Source organism: Aotus nancymaae, unplaced genomic scaffold, assembly GCF_030222135.1.
Source record: "Aotus nancymaae isolate 86718 unplaced genomic scaffold, 86718_ANA_hifiasm-v0.15.2.pri h1tg000058l, whole genome shotgun sequence".
Taxonomy (NCBI): domain Eukaryota; kingdom Metazoa; phylum Chordata; class Mammalia; order Primates; family Aotidae; genus Aotus; species Aotus nancymaae.
In genome coordinates this window covers 35,175,304-35,196,044 of record NW_026988472.1, presented here as the reverse complement: position 1 = coordinate 35,196,044, position 20,741 = coordinate 35,175,304, and positions in this window count along the sequence as shown.

The window sequence follows — 20,741 nt, the reverse complement described above, 5'->3', positions numbered from 1 at the left end:
GAATACTGGAACAGTCAATAGACCATTGGGTGATTTTCACTCTCCCCTCCAGCACAATTGATAGAGCTCCCACATTTGCTAGTCAAGGAGGAATCTTCTATAGTTCATTAAAGTTTTGACCAAACCTATTCTTAATGTTCCTCCATTTCTGCTCATTGGAAAACCAGGCCTCAGTACATTTATGTAAATAACTGTCATTGATCAGCAGGGAGGAATTCATCTATGGCCAGGGCTAGTAGTCAGAGGAAAGGAGTTTTAATTTCTCAATGACACAGATGGGTGCACAATAACTACACAACACTTTCATTAGATTTATGTGGTCCTACCCACTTTATGTCTAGCTCGAACCACCTTTGCAACTCAGCAGGGAGCTCAGGACAGTGGGGAAAGATCACGTGGCCCCATGTCACCAAACATTTGGGCAGCATAGTCTTACAGTGTGCCAGAGCTGTGAACACTAACATGATTTCTATTCTGTAGCTCTCTTCTGGAGGTAAACTGACAGGAAAAAGCCTTATATCTCAAAAGACCACAGAGGGGAAGAGAAACTGCCCCATGATAGCCTTTAATAAGAGATAAAGAGGCAAGTGGGAGATAGCATTTGGAGCAATTCTTCACATGCCTCCCACTGTCCTGCATTTTAGAGGAATCACAAAGTGTTCTGTCACACTCAGAGAACTTTGCTGAAGCTTATCCCTCTGTGGCTTAAATGGATATGTTCAAGGTCACCAGGGCAAAAATGCAGAGCAATGCCCTACATGTGGGTGACACCAGGACATTCCTCCTCCTCAGACACTCACAAGTCATATAACCATCCATGAAAGAAGCTGAGACTGTCTATTACCTACCACCTGTTTCTCTGTGCTCAGTTGCATGAATGGAGACCCATAATAAATTCTGAAATGAGTGATGGGATGGGTGACATAAGAACAACAGCTTCTGAGAGCTGCAGTCATGATCCTGACTTACTGGGACACAGATATCAATTGATTTATATAGGAAAAGAATCTGGGACAGGAGTTGCTCCTTTTACAAGAGAAAAAGTGGGCTTCCTTGTGAGTTAACTACAATTAATTATACCTCCTGTAGAAGAAACATCTGTGCTCTCCATGTAGATAATGTGGACCCTGAGAAAGGTATTATGGTGGGCTTTTTTCTACCCTGAAGAGGAAGGGACAAATTTTACTTCCCCCTTTACTTCAAGCAAATGACAAGCAACTTAAGAAAGCTGGCTTTATATCCCCTGGAACTTACAGAAACACAGGGGTAATATCTAACTCTCACAAATGAAGTCAAAGTGTTGGGCTGGAGGGGCCAACAGTATTGTATTACTTCCAGAAAGTACAATAGCTTGGGAGTGAACTACAAATGTACCACACACAAAATAAAGCCTGTGCTTTCCAATGTCCACATACAGGCACTATGAGGGTGAGTGGCCTGAGACAGTATTAAATGAAAACACCACAAAAAGCCCTTGGAAAGAAAGGAGAGGGTACAACAGAGAGATGGCTCACAAAATTCAAGAAGGTAGAACATTTCTAGTGGGCGGTCAAAGGAAGGCATGATCCTACAAGCCTATAGTATAGGATATTAAACAGGATATTAAACAAATACCTTCTCAGGGAAGAGACTTGTCAGAGGCTACAAACACCAGAATAATAAATAACAAATACTCCCATATTCTAAAGTAAGATGTTATAGATTCATTAATTACCCAGATTTGATCATTACATGATATATACATGTATCAAAACATCACATTGTACCCCATAAATATACACAATTATTGTGTCAATTAAAACTAAAATAATTTTTAAGTGGAATCAAATGAATATTATTAGACCACCACCCACCACAGAGATATGAAATAATTAAGGCTGGGCACAGTGGCTTAGGTTTATAATCCCAACACTTTGGGAAGCCAAGGCAGAAGGATTGCTTAAGCCCAGGAGCTCACAACCAGCCTGGGCAACATAGCAAGATCCTGTCTCTAAAAAAAATTTTTTTTAATTAGCCAGATGTAGTGGCACACACCTGTAGCCCTAGCTACTCAGGAAGCTGAGGCAGAAGAATTACTTGAGCCCAGGAATTCGAGGTTTCAGTAAGCTATGATCACTCCATTGCACCCCAGCCTGGGTAACAGAGCAAGACCTTGTCTCACAAATAAATAAATAAATAAATAAATGACATGGAAGAAGCAAAAATAATTTAGAGAGAAAGCTGTCAATGTATTGAGCATTTTATCCCCAGGGATAGGGACTGTTTCTTCCTCACTACAAATTACTCTCTGACCGCAAATCAAGAGCTTCAGAAAACTTGACTGATGCCCTCGTAGGTTGGTTGAGAAACATAGAACTAATGTCTGACTCACGTCAGTAAAATGAACATGCTGGGGCTAGAAGTACCCCTAAAGAAGGGAGAGTAACAGTGTACCTTTGATTGAAAAGGAAATTCAACCTTTACAGAAGCAAGATCTTTGATTTCCAGGGTTGATATATGGACCTTGGGAAAAAGAGTGACCTGAGAGTAACTTAAAACATATGTCAATCAAAAAAATCTGCTGGAGAAGCAAATGATCCCAAAAGAGTTGAAGGCCATAAAAGGCCTCAAAACTGAGTGACAACCTAGTGATCAGTCAGATAAAAGGCAATCTATGTGACAGGAACATGAAGTCTGAGGTCCCTATAGAAAAATGAAAATGTCCCCACAAGAGGCTCTGCTCAGTATTTCCTCCATATCTCAGAGCCCAATGCCCACATTACAATTTAGCCAGATATGCAAGAATGTGCCCTTCTGGAATCTTCCTCTTTCTGAGTTTGGTATCAATGAAAATGAACAGTTGCATAGTTGGAGAGAAGATGGAAAAAAGGCAAAACCTGCTTGCCTATTTCCACCCAAAATACATGTACAAATAACACTTGCAGAATTCCAATCTTTAATCAGGCCTCAGTAGGGAGTGGAAGATAATTCCCAAGATGCAGAAATTAGGATTTTGATTATACACTGTAATCAGCTTCACACAGATTGCAAATGGCTACAGAACATTTGGCTTCATAAGAGGAAACAGAGTCTATGGGACCTTCCTGGACTTTCATCACAGACATGGGAACAACAGATCTAAGCCAGTTTGCATAGTGAAAAAGAAAAAGAATGCAGTTACCTTCTCTTGGAATTCATCAAAAGGAATTTGAATGAAGAAACAGTGGTGAATTTCCAATGTGAATATCCTCCAAATTTATTTGACAAACTGGAATTCATAGTGAGTGCTACAGGAGAGCAATCTTCATATGCACTACCTGATATCACGAGATACATTGTGACTGCTCAGCTGTCCACAAATATGTTTTTTTAATAATGTACAGGGCCTTCAAAATGACAAAAGAAAAGACGTGAAAGCTGGACGTGGTGGCTCATGCCTGTAATCCCAGCACTTTGAGAGGCTGAAGAGGGCAGATCACTTGAGATCAGGGGTTCAACATCAGCCTGGCCAACATAGTGAAACCCCATCTCCACTAAAAATACAAAAATTAGCCAGGCGTGGAGGTGCGTGACTATAGTCCCAGCTACTCGGGAGGCTAAAACATGAGAATTGCTTGAACCTGAGAGGTGGAGGTGGCAGTGAGCCAAGATCACACCACTACACTCCAGCCTGGGCAACAGAGCAAGACTCCATCTCAACAAAAGAGAAAGAAAAGAAAAGAAGAGAAAAGAAAGAGAGAGAGAAAGAGAAAGAAAGGAAAGAAAGAAAGAAAGAAAGAAAGAAAGAAAGAAAGAAAGAAAGAGAAAGAAAGAAGGAAAGAAAGGCAGGTGAAAGAAAGAAAAAGGAAGGAAGGAAGGAGACAAGATCTGGAACATGAACATGTCACATTACAGTAGGAAAATAGAGTAAAAATGCAGAATCTGGTATTATCTAAAATAAAGGCTTACCCATCTGGTCAGTATGATTGGACTAGGTGCCTGAAGCTGCAGTAAAATCAATAACCAACAAATACCAAGTTTTTTAAGGAACCTTGAAATATACAGAACAGGCTCTATGAGAAAATCCACAAGACTAAATACTTAGGCTTGAAAGTACAGGGACAATTGGCTTTCCCTCACTTTATCCTACCATGACTTCCTGGTATTCTCCTACATCTACTTTCATTCTTTTTCTTCCAGATTCTTTTATTACTCAACTTTTTTGCTATTCTCAATCAATCTTCTGAGGAATGTAAGAAGAGAATGCAGTGGTTCTCTGGCTCAAGTCAGGACTCCTATCCTACAAGGGAAATTTCTTAGAGATACCTGAGCACAGAGTCTTAATGGAATCAATTTCCGCATTCTCATCTTTTAAATGTATGTTATCCTAAAGAACATCAATGTATGAAGGATCCAGGAACTAAGGCGGACCTTCCTCTATCCCCTTTCACATAGTCTGTCAAATTACAAAAACAAGGAGAAAATCTCACTAACTCCCATTTTGAAAGGATGCACTGCCCAGAATGTAGACATCTGGGAGCTCCAAATGATCTGGACTCCAAGTATCAAAAGAACTCACATGAGATGACAGAGTAGGAGACCCTAGGCATTAGTCTATCCACCAAAACAACTACTGAGCTGGCAAGATCTGTCTGGAGCATAAAATTTATAGTTCTGCAAATTAGTTGAACACTTACAGCATCAGGGAAGTACGTGATGAAGAAGAAGGCTGAAACATGTCAGTGAATTTAGACCTCTGGAAATTTCAAGCCCCTAGAAGCTAGAGGGGCTAAGTCACTGAGGAAGAGAAGTTAGACCTAGAGCTGCCCTTGTCAGAGGCACAACAAGAGGACTGGTTTAGGAGAGAACTACACTTTCACCACATGCAGGAAAAACGAACATATTCTCCATGGGAGATATGTGGAACCTAAGAAAAAGAGCTGGTGGCTATTCTCTCCACACTCATGGGGGAGGGACAAAGATCACTTGCTTCTTGCTTCAAGCAAATAACAGAGGTTCAGAAAACTTCTCTTATGTCCCCTGAACCACATTAACCAGTGTCTCATTCATCCAAATGATGACAAGAATCTGGGATGGAGCAACCTCAATAAAAGGCACAACAAGAAGGCTGACTTGGAACATGAACTGCAGTTTCAACATGATGGTGGGGCCATAGTAGAAATATGCTGCCACCACAACACATGTACGCTTGGGTTCCTGCCAAGCTTAGAACTTATCACTATGTGCCTGAAGCCCTGGCATATAACAATACAACCAAAACATTGAGTACAAATGTGAGGAAAAAAAAAGTGTGTGCAAAAGAAAGGGTTACACACACTGGCCCAGAATGAACAGATGTCTGAATCCAGGAGACAAAGTCTTTTCAAGAGGTCTTTAAATACCTGTGTGCCTGGAGTCCCAACATAAATCATCAACACATATGGGAACTGACCTCCCCACTCATATGGCTGCTCAGGACCAGGTTCATTTGGAAATGGGGCCCCTAAGGGTGCCACCACCAGCACAAAGTGACAATCTCTCCAATATGTAGCAATCCAAATGCCAGAAAGAATACAAATGCAAGGACTAGGTTTTGCTAAATTGAATTACACACACTGATCACCAGAATCAAATTCATACCTGAAGCTAGAGTAGACAAATACCAAGTTTTTTTCAGGGGACTTTGAAAACCAAAGAAGGCTCTCAGAAAATATGGTACATATACACCATGGAATACTACGCAGCCATAAGAAAACGATGAGTTCATGTCCTTTGTAGGGACTTGGATGAATCTGGAAACCATCATTCTCAGCAAACTGATGCAAGAACAGAAAGCCAAACACCGTATGTTCTCACTCATAGGTGGGTGTTGAACAACAAGAACACGTGGACTCAGGGAGAGGAGCATCATACACTGGGGGCAGTTGAGTGGGGTGGGGAAGAGACAGTGGGGGGTGGGGAGGGATGGGAGGGTGGGGAGGGATAACATGGGAAGAAATGCCAGATATACTATGCACCTAAAGTAAAATAAATAAATTTTTTTAAAAAAAATTATAAAGTAAAAGAACGTAATATCAGAGGAATTTTTCTCTGAAACCATATGAACATTCACAATTAAAACATGTACCACATTTTAATACCAATTACACATTATTATGTGGTACATACAATCAATTGGCTTGTAGGCCTCCAAATGACAAAATCACTTTTAATTATCTTTTCACCACAAGTTCTACAGTTGCATTCAGACACTTTTTACAGGATCACAGACCATGGATATTTTTATAACGTAAGTTTCTAGGAGACTCCTTGTGTGGAAGTTTCTACTCTCCTGGGATGGAAGCCTGGAAAACAAAGTGGGGAGCAGAGAGGTAGAGCTACGGGCACCAGTAAGCAAAGATTTTCACGTACTTTCAACCATTCTCAGGCCACACAAAAAAATGTGCTTATAACAACAATTAGGCACAAATCAGACAGGTGATTCCAATCCTACCTATTGCTGCCTAAGCCCCCAAACTTTCTTCAATAGGTAGATACATTATCAGATCCCAGAGAATCTGTCTTACCCCTAACCCGGTCCACACACCCTGGAAGACTAAACAGTGGAAGGACCGTCATCTCCTTGTAGATAAGGGTGGACTACTGGACCCCAGGAAGCCATACCTCTTATAATCAGGCCCCCACTGCTCTACCAGGTCCAGGGGAGTCTTGATCTCTCCTAGTATGCCTTTGCTGTTTGACCAAATTGAAGCATCTCATCTTAATGACCCATCCTGAACAATCCAAGCTGCCACCCATCCTAATGACTTATCCATCCAAACATGAAACATGCAATTACTTAGAGGGGACCCTATCACTCCCACCCTCATTCATCACTTAGGCATATACTACTAGATGCTGGGGAATATATCTTGGGCACTAATATGACCAGTGTGGTCTCCTGTCTAATAAAAGGGCATCATAACTTTATTGGGCATACATTTGAGGCCAAATTCGCCATCTCATGCACAGGGACATGAAAGCTAAGAACAGCAAAAATACAAAAAGCCACTTTTGTTACAGTAAAAAATTTAAAAAAAACACTTTTACATTGAGACACTGTAATACTTTAAAAGACAGCAAAAAGAAAAATGAGGTAAAAGTGTCAGCTCTTATACCTCACACCAAAAATAACAACAGGATAACAAAAGGGGACAAATAAAGTCGATGCAAATTGTAGGATAGCCCCTTGTGGAAGAGGCGCATCTAGAGTGTAGCTAAGTGGTTTTCTATTCCGCAGTTTTATTCTTAAGTAAGAGCAGGGCCAAAATCCCCATATTTCAACAGACCCCAGGGAGAATGGGAAAACTATCTCATGGGGATGAGGGTTGGAATGGATGACCCAAGCTCAACATTCAGAAAACTTCACTCTTGTTCCCTGGAGTTAGAGTGACAAAGGCTTGGTGTCTAATTTGCACGGTTACAAAAGATGGAGCTGTTGCTGCCTCTGCCAGAAAATAAAAAGAGGGCTAGCCTGAGAAATAACTGAAATTCCAGCAGCTGCAAAAGAAAGGACTGGTTTTTCCAAAGTGGACATGTGCACTCTGAGAAAGATAATGGTGGTGGGCATTTCCTCCACCATCATGAGGGAGGGACAATGATTGCTTCCCCCTTCACTCAAGCAAATAACAGCTTCAGAAAACTTAGTTTATGTATCCTGGAGTTAGAGAGACACTAGGACTATATGAATCATGCAAATAAAGTTAAGAACTTGGGTCAGGATCTGTCCAGATCAAAAGGTATAACAGAGGACTGGTTTATGACACTTCTAACAGTTGCAGAGGAAAGGCCAGTGGTTTTTTTTTTTTTTTTTGAGATTCCATTTTATTTATTTACTTATTTTAAATTTATTTATTATACTTCTAGGGTACATGTGCAGATCGTGCAGGTTTGTTACATAGGTATACACATGCCATGGCGGTGGTTTGCTGCATCCGTCGCCCCATCATCTACATTAGGTATTTCTCCTAAGGTAGATGATGGGGCGACGGATGCAGCAAACCACCCCCTGCTATTCCTCCCCTACACCCCCAACCTCCAGGCCCCAGTATGTGATGTTCCACTCCCTGTGGCCGAGTGTTCTCATTGTTCAAAACCCACTTATGAGTGAGAACATGCAGTGTTCAGTTTTCTGTTCTTGTGTCAGTTTGCTGAGAATGATGGTGTTTTTATGGTTAATATATAGACCCTGCAAAAGTTAGTGAACAAACATTGTGCTAAAAGGCAAGCTCCCAAAAGGAGAACCTGGAGAGACAGAAAACTCCAACTGAAGTGAGGGCCACATAACTCTGGGGTTTTCGGGGAAGTCTAGTGTCTAGTCAGAAGGTCAACCCACAGACCCTTCAATTAAAGGGAGACAGAGGCTGGACATGGTGGCTCACGCGTGTAATCCTAGCACTTTGGGAGGCCGAGGTGGGATGATTGCTTGAGCTCAGCAGTTTGAGAACAGCCTGGGCAACATGGCAAGCCCCTGTCTCTACAAAAAAAATAAAAATAAAGAGAGACAGGCATGAGTATCTGAGTCACATGGAAAAAGAAGCTGGGGATGATGAAGCTGTCCTGCAGAAACAGCAACTGTGTTCTCCAGGGTTGGCATAAGCTTGATGTGTGTCTTCTGCATGAGCAGGACATAGGAACTAACGTTTGACTCATGCAAATGAAGTCAAGAATCTAGGGCTGAAAATGCCAACCAGAATATACAATGAGAGAGCTGACTTGAATGTGAACTGTACTTCTTCTACCTAAAGAAGGAAGTTATTTTTCCATGGTCAACATGAGAATCTCATGAAAGTGAGTTTACTCAGATTATCTTAAAAGGAAAGTGTCAAGAAGTGCCCAGAGAGGCAGATGACCCCAACAGTGTGGCTCACAATAGATTACAGACTGGCGGGGAGTCTAGTGGCCAGCTAGATGAAAGGCAATGGATATGGCAGGAGCCAGCCGAGTCCCTTTTGGAAGCTCAAAATGCACCCATGAGAATGTCAGCTCAGGATTTCTTCTTCTTTTTTTTTTTTTTTTTTTTTTTTTGAGATGGAGTCTCACTCTGTCTGTCACCCAGGCTGGAGTGCAATGATGCGATCTCGGGTCACTGCAACCTCTGCCTCCTGGGTTCAAGCGATTCTCCTGCCTCAGCCTCCCAAGTAGCTGGGATTACAGGCAAGTGCCACCATGCCTGGCTAATTTTTTTTTATATTTTTAGTAGAGACAGGGTTTCACCATGTTAGCCAGGATGGTCTCAATCTCCTGACCTCGTGATTTGCCCGCCTCGGCCTCCCAAAGTGCTGGGATTACAGGTGTGAGCCACCGCATCCAGCCAGATTTCTTCTATATCACAGAATTCAAAAGCCTCATTATAACTTTGTAAACCATATGAGGGTATGCTCTTATGCACATTCACCTCTCTCCCTGGAGACCGTATCAAGGGTGTTGGTCATGAGGGGAAAGTAGATGAAAACCAGAAAGGCAAAAAGAGGTAAAATCTGTCAAGCCCATATATACATACACATGCATCACCCGCTAGACTAAAAACTCAATCAGAAACCAGCCTGGAGTAGGCAGAAATCTCCCACTATTCAGGAGTGTAGGGTTTTAATTATTACACTACACACAGCTTCTAAGAGTGTGTAAGTTATCAGGATGTTCAGTCATTGAAGAGCAACCACACAGCTATAAATGCTTTCCAGAGATTTCTTTCCAGGCATAGGCAAAACAGATCCTCAAGCCCGTTTTCAATGTAAGAAAGGGAAGAAAGTAACTTTCTCTTTACCCTTACCAAAGTTTCACAAAGTTTTGATGAAGATATGTTCTAAACAGAAGGAAGTCCTCTCTTTAGATTTTTATAAAAGGGTCTGGCTTCCATTTCCCTCTAAACATTGTGGAATGATAATATCAAAAATGACCACACAAAAAGGCACCTTTCTTGGAATGGGCTGTGCAAACATGGCCAAATACTTCTAAGAAGGTCACCTTATCTGTTACACAGATTATAATGATAACTTCACAGTTACTGTGCTCAAACGAAAGCTTAAAAAGTGATCCGTCAACACAACCAGGAAAGTCTGATAATATCTAGGAAACATGCTGAGAGAGGCCATGGAAGATAGCTGACTTGGAGGCACTATCAATAGGTAGGTCTATCCACCAAAACAACCATTGAGCTGGCAAGAACTGTCTGACGCAACTATTATAAAGCTCTGGGGTCTAGTTGAACAATTGTAGTATCCAGAGGAGTGCTTAATGAAGGGGCAGGAAATTTTGGTGCATGTCAGTCCCTGGGAACTTCAAGTCCCTCAGAATTAGAAAGATAAGGAAACTAGTATCTGACTCACTTAGGAAGAGAAGTTGGGTCTGAAGTTGCCCGTGCCTCACTTCGGAGTAAACTGCAATGCTACCACCAGCAATTTAAAAAAAAAAAAAAAAAAAGCTGTAGTCTCCATGGTGGATATGTGGACCCATAGAATGGGAGTGGGGTGGGCATTTTTTCCACTCTTGTGAGGGAGAAACAAAGATTACTTGACTGTTGTTTCAAGCAAATAACAAAGGCCTTCAGAAAACTACAGTAACATTCATTAGATTTCAAAGGATATATGGCCTACTATCTGAATAGTGTAGCAAGAAAACACAGGGCTCTACCTATCCTGCTAGAAGGGTCAAGGTGTAGCACTTCCTGTAGAAATTGCCTTATGACAGCCTTTCAAAGAATAATGGAGGCAAATGGGACACAAACTCAGAGAAACACATCACAGGCTTCGCATCCTCCAGCATTCTGAGGACCTCAGGGTGTTCTGCCACACTCAGATGAGTTTCAAGCTTTTCCCCGCCTGCATGACCTATATGGATAGGTGTAAGGTTGAAAGGGTACAAATGCAGAGCCAATGTCCTGCACACAGATAACACTGAGGGTTACTCCTCCTGAAACTCACATAAGTCATAAAATCACCCCCTTCTCTGAGGATCCTGCTGCTATCCATCACATCACATGTTTCTCCTTAGAATTCTAACTCATACGCCCAGAGACCCATGATAGAAGATGAAGGAGAGCATGACTGGTTCAAGTGCAGCAGCTTCAATAAGCTTCATTCATAACCTTGGAGTCAGAGGGACAAAGATACTAATATCTCACTCACATATGAAGAGAATCTGGGGCTGGAGCTGCTTCTGCCAGAAGGTACAAAAGAGAACTAACTGGAGTGTGACATGACTACCGCCTTCAGAAGACAGGTTTGTTTTCTCCATGTGTCCACATGGATCCCACAAAAGGAAGTGTGATGGGATTTTCTACATGCTGAAAAGAGACAGAGAACACTTTCCCATTTCTTCAAGCAAATGACAAATAGCTTCAGAAAGCTAGCCTTGTAGTCCCTTCAGTTTGCAAAATAAAGTGAAGTCAAGAACCTGGAATGAAGACGCCATAACTAGGAAGTACAATAAGGCTAGCTTGGCCATCAACTGCATTTCCACCACATGCAGAAGAAAGAAGAGTGTTTTTTAATATCCACATATGGACACTAGGAGGATGAATAGCCTGAGACCATATTACAAGGAAAGCATCAAAGAAAAGCACAAGGGAAGAAAAGAAGGATCCCAACTGAAGGATGAGTCACAAAATCACAGGAGGTAGGGTGTATCTGATGACCAGTCAGAGGAAAAGCACATTCTTGAAAGCCTACATTGAATGGGATGTCAACCCACACCCTCTCAGAAAAGAACCCTGTCAAAGGCTCCAAAAGCCAAAACAATAAATGCCAAATACTCCCATATTTTTTTTTTTTTGAGTTGGAGTTTAGATCTGTCACCTAGGCTGGAGTGCAGTGGCACAATCCCAGCTTACTGCAACCTCAGCCTCCTGCGTTCAAGTGATTCTCCTGCCTCAGCCTCCTGAGTACCTGGGATTACAGGAGCCCGCCACCATGCCCAGATAATTTTTGTATTTTTAGTAGAGACAAGGTTTCACCATGTTGGGCACACTGGTCTCAAAATCCTGACCTCAAGTGATCCGCCCGCCTCAGCCTCCCAAAGTGCTAGGATTATAGGCATGAGCCACTGAGCCCAGTCTACTTCCATATTCTAAAGGGAGTTACTAGGCCAATTTAAAAACAAATGGACATAAACAGGTTCTGCTAGTATTAGACCATCATCCACCACAGAGATACAAAAGAGTTGAAGTGGAAGAAGGAGGAAAGAACTTTTCAAGAGAATTGTTCAAAATAGGGAACACAATACTTGATCAGGATTCAGAAAGCCCATACTCAGAGTCTGTCTTTGACATTTCTAACTCAGTCCCCTTCTCTAAGCCAAGTTTTCACAACTCCAAATTAAGATGGGTAAGTCATATTACATACTTTTTGGATTTCTCCCAGGTCCTGGGGTTTATATTATCCCTTCTAGCACCAAATTTCCATAATGTTGTTTGCTGGATGCCTGGAATGTTCATTCCTGATTATTAACCCTGCCACCCTACCCTGGTGATTTCTACACTTAGTTACAACCATCTTGTCTTCAGGTACTCAAAGGTAACATTCTGAGGAAAGCTTGTCCTCATCGCTCAGTCACCCATTCTGACCCCAATCCAGAATAAATCCTGTGTTCTATACAAAGGGCCCTCATGGTAGCCTGCTTTTCTTCCCATGAGAATCAACAGAGTACTTATCACATTACAGTTTTACAGTTATACAGCAACACTCTAAATTACTGATAACTCCCCTTGTCTTTTAGCACTTTAAGGGCAGAAACATGTCCTTTTGGTTAGTACCTATTCCATACTGTGATATGCATTCAAAATTATTCCAGAAATTAGTGGTTAATATAAGGTCATGTTTTAACAGATTAATTTGCATGACCAAGACAGAACAAGAATAAATATCAATGACAGAATAGCCCACAATGGTACATAGAGATAATAGAGGAAGACAGGTGCAGATGGATAGACTTCTAGGGGCTCCCGGAATCACATCACCTACGTGACCGTCTACATGTGGATACAATCTGCTCCCTAAGCCAAATACTAACTCCCACAAACTTGTTATTTTTTTTTTTGAGATGGATTTTCGCTCGTTATCCAGGCTGGAGTACAATGGCGCAAGCTCGGCTGACCACAACCTCTGCCTCCTGGGTTCAAGCAATTCTCCTGCCTCAGCCTCCCAAGTAGCTAGGACTACAGGTGTGCACCACCATGCCCAGCTAATTTTTGTATTTTTAGTAGAGACGGGGTTTCACCACGTTGACCAGGATGGTCTCGATCTCTTGACCTCGTGATCCACCTGCCTCCACCTCCCAAAGTGCTGGGATTATAGGCGTGAGCCACCGAGTCGAGCCCAACTTGATATTTTAAGAATACCATAGAAGGAAGCATGTGCCTGGCAAGAGGAGAAAACAAGAAGGGATTTCCAGGACTTAGTGTGCTCTCTTTTTCTCTTCCTCCAAAATGTAAATGAAAAACATTTTGAAATCTTCCATTCGCATGTCCTTCCCTCCTACCTAACTTTTACTACAGGTACACATGTTGGACAATTAAAACCTGACAATATTCAACTAGAGGCTACTCTCAATGTTGAAATGGTCTAACACACTAACACACAGACACTAAGACAATCATTTGTGACTCTCAATTGATGAGCCTTAGTTTACTGTCCTTGCTTTGAATGCTTACATTTTTCACTGAATCTAACACTTGATTTCAATGATTAATAAGAAGACCTACAACATTGAGTATCAGGACCTGTACTAAAGTTTTGTGCTTAGCATCTAATTTCATCTTTAATACATAAGGAGAATCATGAAATATCTCCCATGGAAAGGTAAAGATAATAAGGCTCAGAGATATTAAATGTCTCTCCTAACACCACAGGCAAATAAGTGGTAGAGCTCAGATTGTAACCAAAAATTATTGACTCAAAACCTATGTGTTTAGGCAAGAAAATGAGGAAATCCCACACCAGATGGATATACCACCCCACGTCCTTCTGGTCAGGCAAACCTCCTCTTTTAGGGTAATTCTAAGGCCACAGCAGTATACAATTACTATCACTTGATAGGACCATAAAGCTGTGTCCTAGGATGGAAGAATATTTGAAATGTATAATGTGTATAAGGAAATATAAGGAAAACTCTTCTGGACATTGATGTAAGCAAAGAATTTATGACTAAGACCTCAAAAGCAAATGTAACAAAAACAAAAATAGACAAATGGGACTTAATTACACTAAAAAGGTCCTGGACAGAAAAGAAATAACCAACAAAGAGAAAAGACAACCTGTTAAATGGGAGGAACTATTTGCAAACTATTCATCTGATATGGGACTAATATCCAGAATATAAAAGAAACTCTACTCATAGGTGGGTGTTGAACAACGAGAATACATGGACTCAGGGAGAGGAGCATCACACACAGCGGACAGTTGGGGGGGTAGGGGAGAGACAATGGGGGGTGGGGAGGGAGGGGAGGGTGGGAAGGGATAACATGGGGAGAAATGCCAGATGTAGTATGCACCTAAAGTAAAATAAATAAATTTTAAAAAAAAAAGAAACTCTACTGACTCAACAGGAAAAAAAAAACCAATAATCTTAAAAAGTGGGCAAAGGACATAAACAAACATTTCTCAAAAGATGATGTACAAATAGCCAACAGGTATATGAAAAAATTCTCAACATCACTAATCATCAGAGAAATGCAAATCAAAATGTATTAGTCTGTTTTCACACTGCTGATAAAGGCATACCCAAGACTGGGCAATTTACAAAAGAGGTTAACTTGGACTTAAACCTCTTTTGTAAATTGTTCTATGTGGCTGGGAAGCCATGTAAATTTTGTAAATTGTTCCACATGGCTGGGACGGTTCCATGTGGCTGGGGAAGCCTCACAATCATGGTGGAAGGCAAGAAGGAGCAAGTAATGTCTTATATGGATAGCAGCAGGCAGAGAGAGAGCTTGTGCAGGAAGACTCCCATTTTTAAAACACTAACAGATCTCATGAGACTTATTCACTATCACAAGAACAGCACAGGAAAGATCTGCCCCCATGATTCAACTACCTCTGACCAGGTCCATCCCACAACATGCAGGAATTCAAGATGAGATTTGGGTGGGGACACGGCCAAACCATATCACAAAACTACAGTGAGATATCTTACCCAGTCAGAGTGGCCATTAATAAAAAGATGCAAAAAAAAAAAAAAGATGTTGGCAAAGATGCAGAGAAAATAGAACACTTATACACTTTTGGTGGGAATGTAAACTAGTACGGCCACTGTGAAAAACAGTATGGAGATTTCTCAAAAAACTAAAGATAGAATTACCATTTTATCCAACAATCCCACTACTACCAAAGGAAAAATAAATCAATATATCAAAGGGATACCTGTATGTGCATGTTTATCGCAGCATTATTCAACAGCAAAGATATAGAATCAACCTAAGTGTCCACCAGTGGATAAATTGATAAAGAAAGTGTGTTATACTCACAGGCGGGTGTTGAACAATGAGAACACATGGACACAGGGAGGGGAGCACCACACACTGGGTTCTGTTGTGGGGAAATAGGGGAGGGACAGAGAGGGGTGGGGAGTTGGGGAGAGATAGCATGGGGAGAAATGCCAGATATAGGTGAAGGGGAGGAAGGCAGCAAATCATGCTGCCATGTGTGTACCTATGCAATAATTTTGCATGTTGTTCACATGTACCCCAAAACCTAAAATGCAATAAAGTGTGTTATATATACACAATGGAATATTATTCAGTCATTAAAAAATTAAATCATGTCATTTGCAGCAACATGGATAGAACTGGAGGTCATTATCTTAAGTGAAAAAAGCCAGGGGAAAAAAAGCCAAATATCACATGTTCTCACTTATATGTGGGAGCTAAAAAATTTGAATACATGGAGGTACAAAGTGGAAAAATAGATAACAGAGACTAAGAAGGATGAATGGAGGGTAGGGAGGTGGATAAAGAGAACTGGGTTAAAGGGTACAAACATACAATAAGATAGAAGGAATGAATTCAGTACTTGATAGGAAAGTAGGATAACTATACTTCAAAAATGTATTGTACTTGAGTGATGGATACCTTAAATACCCTGACTTTATTAGTATGCATAATATATAATTGTTACATTCCTCATGTATCCCATAAATTTGCACAAATTCAAAAAGAGTAGTGACTGAAGATTCAGTTAGTCAGACATGTTCTTAAACATCTGCAATGAACAGGATGTTGAAAGTAACATATCCTCTCATGCAAGAGATATGGCAAAGATCCAAAGGGCAAATCATTATAGAACTACATTATAAATTGAAGAGACAGGCCATCTTGCAAAGAAAAAGACCATAACTGGTTCTGCTGACATTATCTTAAGGCCACTCCAAAGTTTAAAAAGAAAAAAGTTTCATTGGAAAGAATATAAAATGTTTAAGTGACAATTGTTAATGTGGTATGCATATTCTCCACCATCATGAATCAACTTCTCATCATGAGCCTGGTTCTCATCATGAGTCTGGTTCTCCTCCCTTCTTCCAAAAATACATAATCTAACATTCTATTTAAGTGGAAGGTAACCCTCTAGGAAATTACCAGAAGGAACTTAAGCCCTATCTGACTTTCTTAACCATCTGTTCCACTGGGAGCTGAACATTAGTAATCTATACCTCTTTTTCAATATATTCTTTAAGAATCCAAACCATCTTTCAGTGGCATCTGCTACCTATTATACAGGGCATAAATGGACCAGTACCTATCCCAGGTAGCTTCCCAAGATGAGTACCTTTTCCTGTAAACCTGGTAGCACTGCCAGTGAATCCAAACATGAAGCAAAGTCTAAGAGTATCCTTCTTTTCATCCTGTTAAGCATTTATCCTTTGAGTTACAAACAATCCAATGAAAAGAGGCTTGCAGATTTCTCAAAGAAATTAAAACAGGGCTACCATTTGACCCAGCAATTCAATTACTGGGTATTTATACAAAGGAAAATAAATCATTCTACTAAAAAGACACGTGCACTTGCATGTTCATCACAGCACTATTCACAATAGCAAGAACATGGAATCAACCTCTGTGCCCATCAACAGTAGACTGGAAAAAGAAAATGTGGTACATACACACATGGAATACTATGCAACCATAAAAAAACAAAATCATGTCTTTTGCAACAACATGGATGTAGCTGGAGGCCATTATCCTAAGTGAATTAATGCAGAAATGGTAAACCAAATACCACACATTCTCATTTATAAATGGGAGCTAAACATCGGGTACACATGGACATAAACATGACAATAGACACTCGTGACTATTAGAAGCAGGGAAGGGGGCAAGGGTTTAAAAACTAATTATTGGGTACCATGCTCACTACCTGGGTGACAGGATCAGTCATACCCCAAACCTCAGCATCATGCAATATATCCATGTAAAAAAACTCCACATGTACCCACTAAATCAAAAATAAAAGTTGAATTTATAATAAAAAATAAAATTAATAAAGTTGTATTTTTTAAGAGGGGTCTTTTTTTTTTTTTTTTTTTTTTTGAGACAGAGTCTCGCTCTTGTTGTCCAGGCTGGAGTGCAGTGGTACAACCTCAGGGCTCACTGCAACCTCTGCCTCCCAGGTTCAAGTGATTCTGCTGCCTCAGCCTCCCAAGTAACTGGGATTACAGGCATGTGCCACCACATCCAGCTAATTTTTTGTATTTTTAGTAGAGACGGGGTTTCTCCGTGTTGGTCAGGCTGGTCTCAAACTCCCAACCTCAGGTGATCTGCCTGCCTTGGCCTCCCAAAGTGCTGGGATTACAGGCATGAGCCACCATGTCTGGCCAAGAGTGGCCCTTTTAAAGAAAAGGGGGCACACAACAGAGTGATACATTAGAAAATCCTAGGAGTCAGGATCCCTCTTGGGGCCAGTCAGAGCAAAGGCACATTCCTGAAAGCCTGCACTAAATAAGATGTGAAATACATACCCTCTCAGGAAAGAAACGGCAGAAGCTCTGTTATGGGATTGAATTAGGCACCCCCTACTCATATGTTCATCCTTAGCAACCAGTTCCTCAGAATATATCCTTATTTGGAGAAAGGGTTTTAAAGATGTAATCAAGTTAAAATGAGGTCACCAAAGTAGCCCTAATCCAACATGACCAGTGTCCTTATAAGAAGAATAAATCGGGACACAGTCACATATACATGGAGAACACCATGTGAACATGTAGACAGCCAACTACAAGCCAAGGAAAGAGGCCTGGAACAGATTATTCCCTCACAACCTTCCCTGAATTCCCTTACAACCAATATTGCCAACATTCTCATTGAATTTCAGGGGGCTTCTGGGCCTAGATGTATGAAACAATAAATTTCTGTTGTTTAACCCTCCACATTTTGGTACTTTCTTATGGCAACTCTAGAAAATTAATACAGTCTCCAAAGGCCAAGACATATCAAATATGCCCATATTCTTGCCACTGCACTCTAGCCTGGGTGACAGAGAGATATCCTGTCTCCAGAAAAATATATATATATACACTTCTGTATTCTGAAGTGAGCTGCTGACCACCTAGAAAATAAAATAAATAGAACCAGTTTCTGCCAGCATTAGCCCATTAAGTCATTTCACAGATATAAAATAGTTGAGGTAGAAGAGGGAAAAAAGGAATGTTTAGAGTTTTGTCAGTGTGCTGGACATTCTGTCTATACTCGTGAGAGAGAAAGGGTCAATGGTTTGCGCCTCTTTGCCAGAAACCATTGACAAAGAAAGAGCTTCAGAAAAGCCGACTGATGCCCATGAAGGTTGAGAGACACAGGAACTGGTATCTGACTCACAATGAAAATCAAGAGGCTGTGGCTGGAGATGTTCCTGGAAAAAGAACACTATGCCTTGTGAGAGAACGAGTAATTCCACCATTTACAAAGGAAGGATCTTTATTTCCAGGGTCAATATGTCATCCTGGAAAAAAGAGAGGCCTGATAATTACTTCTTAGGGAAGCCACACAAGAGAATTGCCTGCAGAAGAAGAAAGACCCCAGCAGACATAAAGCTCACAAAGGCCTAGGGGTTGAGGACTCTAAGTGATAAGTCACAGGGAAGGCATTGCATGTGGCAGGAATATAAAGTCTGAGGTATCTGAAGAAAAGGAAAATGCTTCCTAACATTATCAGTTCATTATTTCCTCCATATCTCAGAGCCCCAGATCATACTATGTCTTCTTCTCCCTAAATCTTTCCCACTGTCAGGATCTCACCGGGGGAAAGAGAAAGCAGTCAACTGGGGTGCAGATATGCAGAAAGAAGTAGGTGCCTATTTCTACCCACACACCTATGCACTTACCATTTCAGGATTCAAATATTCAAACAGGCCCTAACATATGCACCTGGGACTGAAAGATAGTCCCCAAGGTTCACGAACTGAGGTTTTGATTATTATACTGAAATAGGCAGGTTTCTTACAGTTGAAGTGGCTCAGGGCACTTCGCTATGTAAGAATAACCAGAAAAACTATGGGACCCACCTCAGCTTTCTTCCCAGACATGGGAAGACCAGGTCCGTAAGCCAGTTTTCACAGGGAAAAAGAAAAATAATAGACTACTTTCTTTTGACACCATTGACATATTTCAACAGGAATTCTAATGAAGAAACAGTGATAAAATTCCAATCTGACTATGCTCCAATGTTGTATGATAACCCAGACATTATAGCGAGGACTGCAGGAGAGTCATATAGGTGTGTACTAGTAATACCATGAGGCAAGAGATTATGAAATATTGTGACTTCTCAGCTATCCACAAACCCATATTTCTAGTATTTTTATAAGGCTTTCAAAATGATGAAAGAAAACATCTGAATCCCATCATGTCACAGTACGATGGAAAAATCGAGTACAAATACAAAAACTGGTGTCCATCAATCTGCAAGGCTCCCTACTATGGTGAGCTCCGATTGACATGGTGCCAGAAGCTGTGGTGAAATCAAGGTATATGAACACCAAGTCTTCTTAAGGGACCTTTAATTTCACAAAACAGACTCCTTGAGAAAACTCACAACAAAAAGTACCCAGGCTTGAAAATTCAGGGACGACTTCACACTGGAGATGACCCAATAAAATTTTTCTCTGACAATAACCAGGAGCATTCAGGCTCAGAGTGATCTGAAGCAGTCACATATGTGAAGGGTTCTCCATGCACATTGGCAATTCCTACAATGGGAGATAAAGGAACAGTGGCTTGCCCTCACTTTTTCCACCACCACTTTCCAGTATTCATCTTTGTCTACTCTTCCTCCCCTTCTCTCCCACATTCCACTATTTCTCTGATTTCTCTTAGTCTCTCCTATTCTCCCACACTATGCCAAAGGATATCTATAAAGAGTACAATGGTTCTCTGACTTAGGTCAGGACCCCAATCCTGCAAGGACACTTTCTTAAAGCTACATGGGCACATAGAGTCCTAATGGAACACATTTCCCTTCTCATCTTCCATATGTAGGTTTTCTTGAAGTATATCTACCTACAAAACATCCTGGGCCTCTATATTAGTCCATTTTCATGCTGCTGATAAAGACATACCCGAGACTGGGCAATTTACAAAAGAAAGAGGTTTGACTGAACTTACAGTTCCACATGGCTAGGGAAGCCTCACAATCATGGCAGAAGGCAAGGAGGAGCAAGTCACCTCTTATATGGATGGCAGCAGGAAAAGAGAGAGCTTGTGCAGGGGAACCCCTCTTTCTAAAACCATCAGATCTCATGAGACTTATTCACTATCACGAGCAT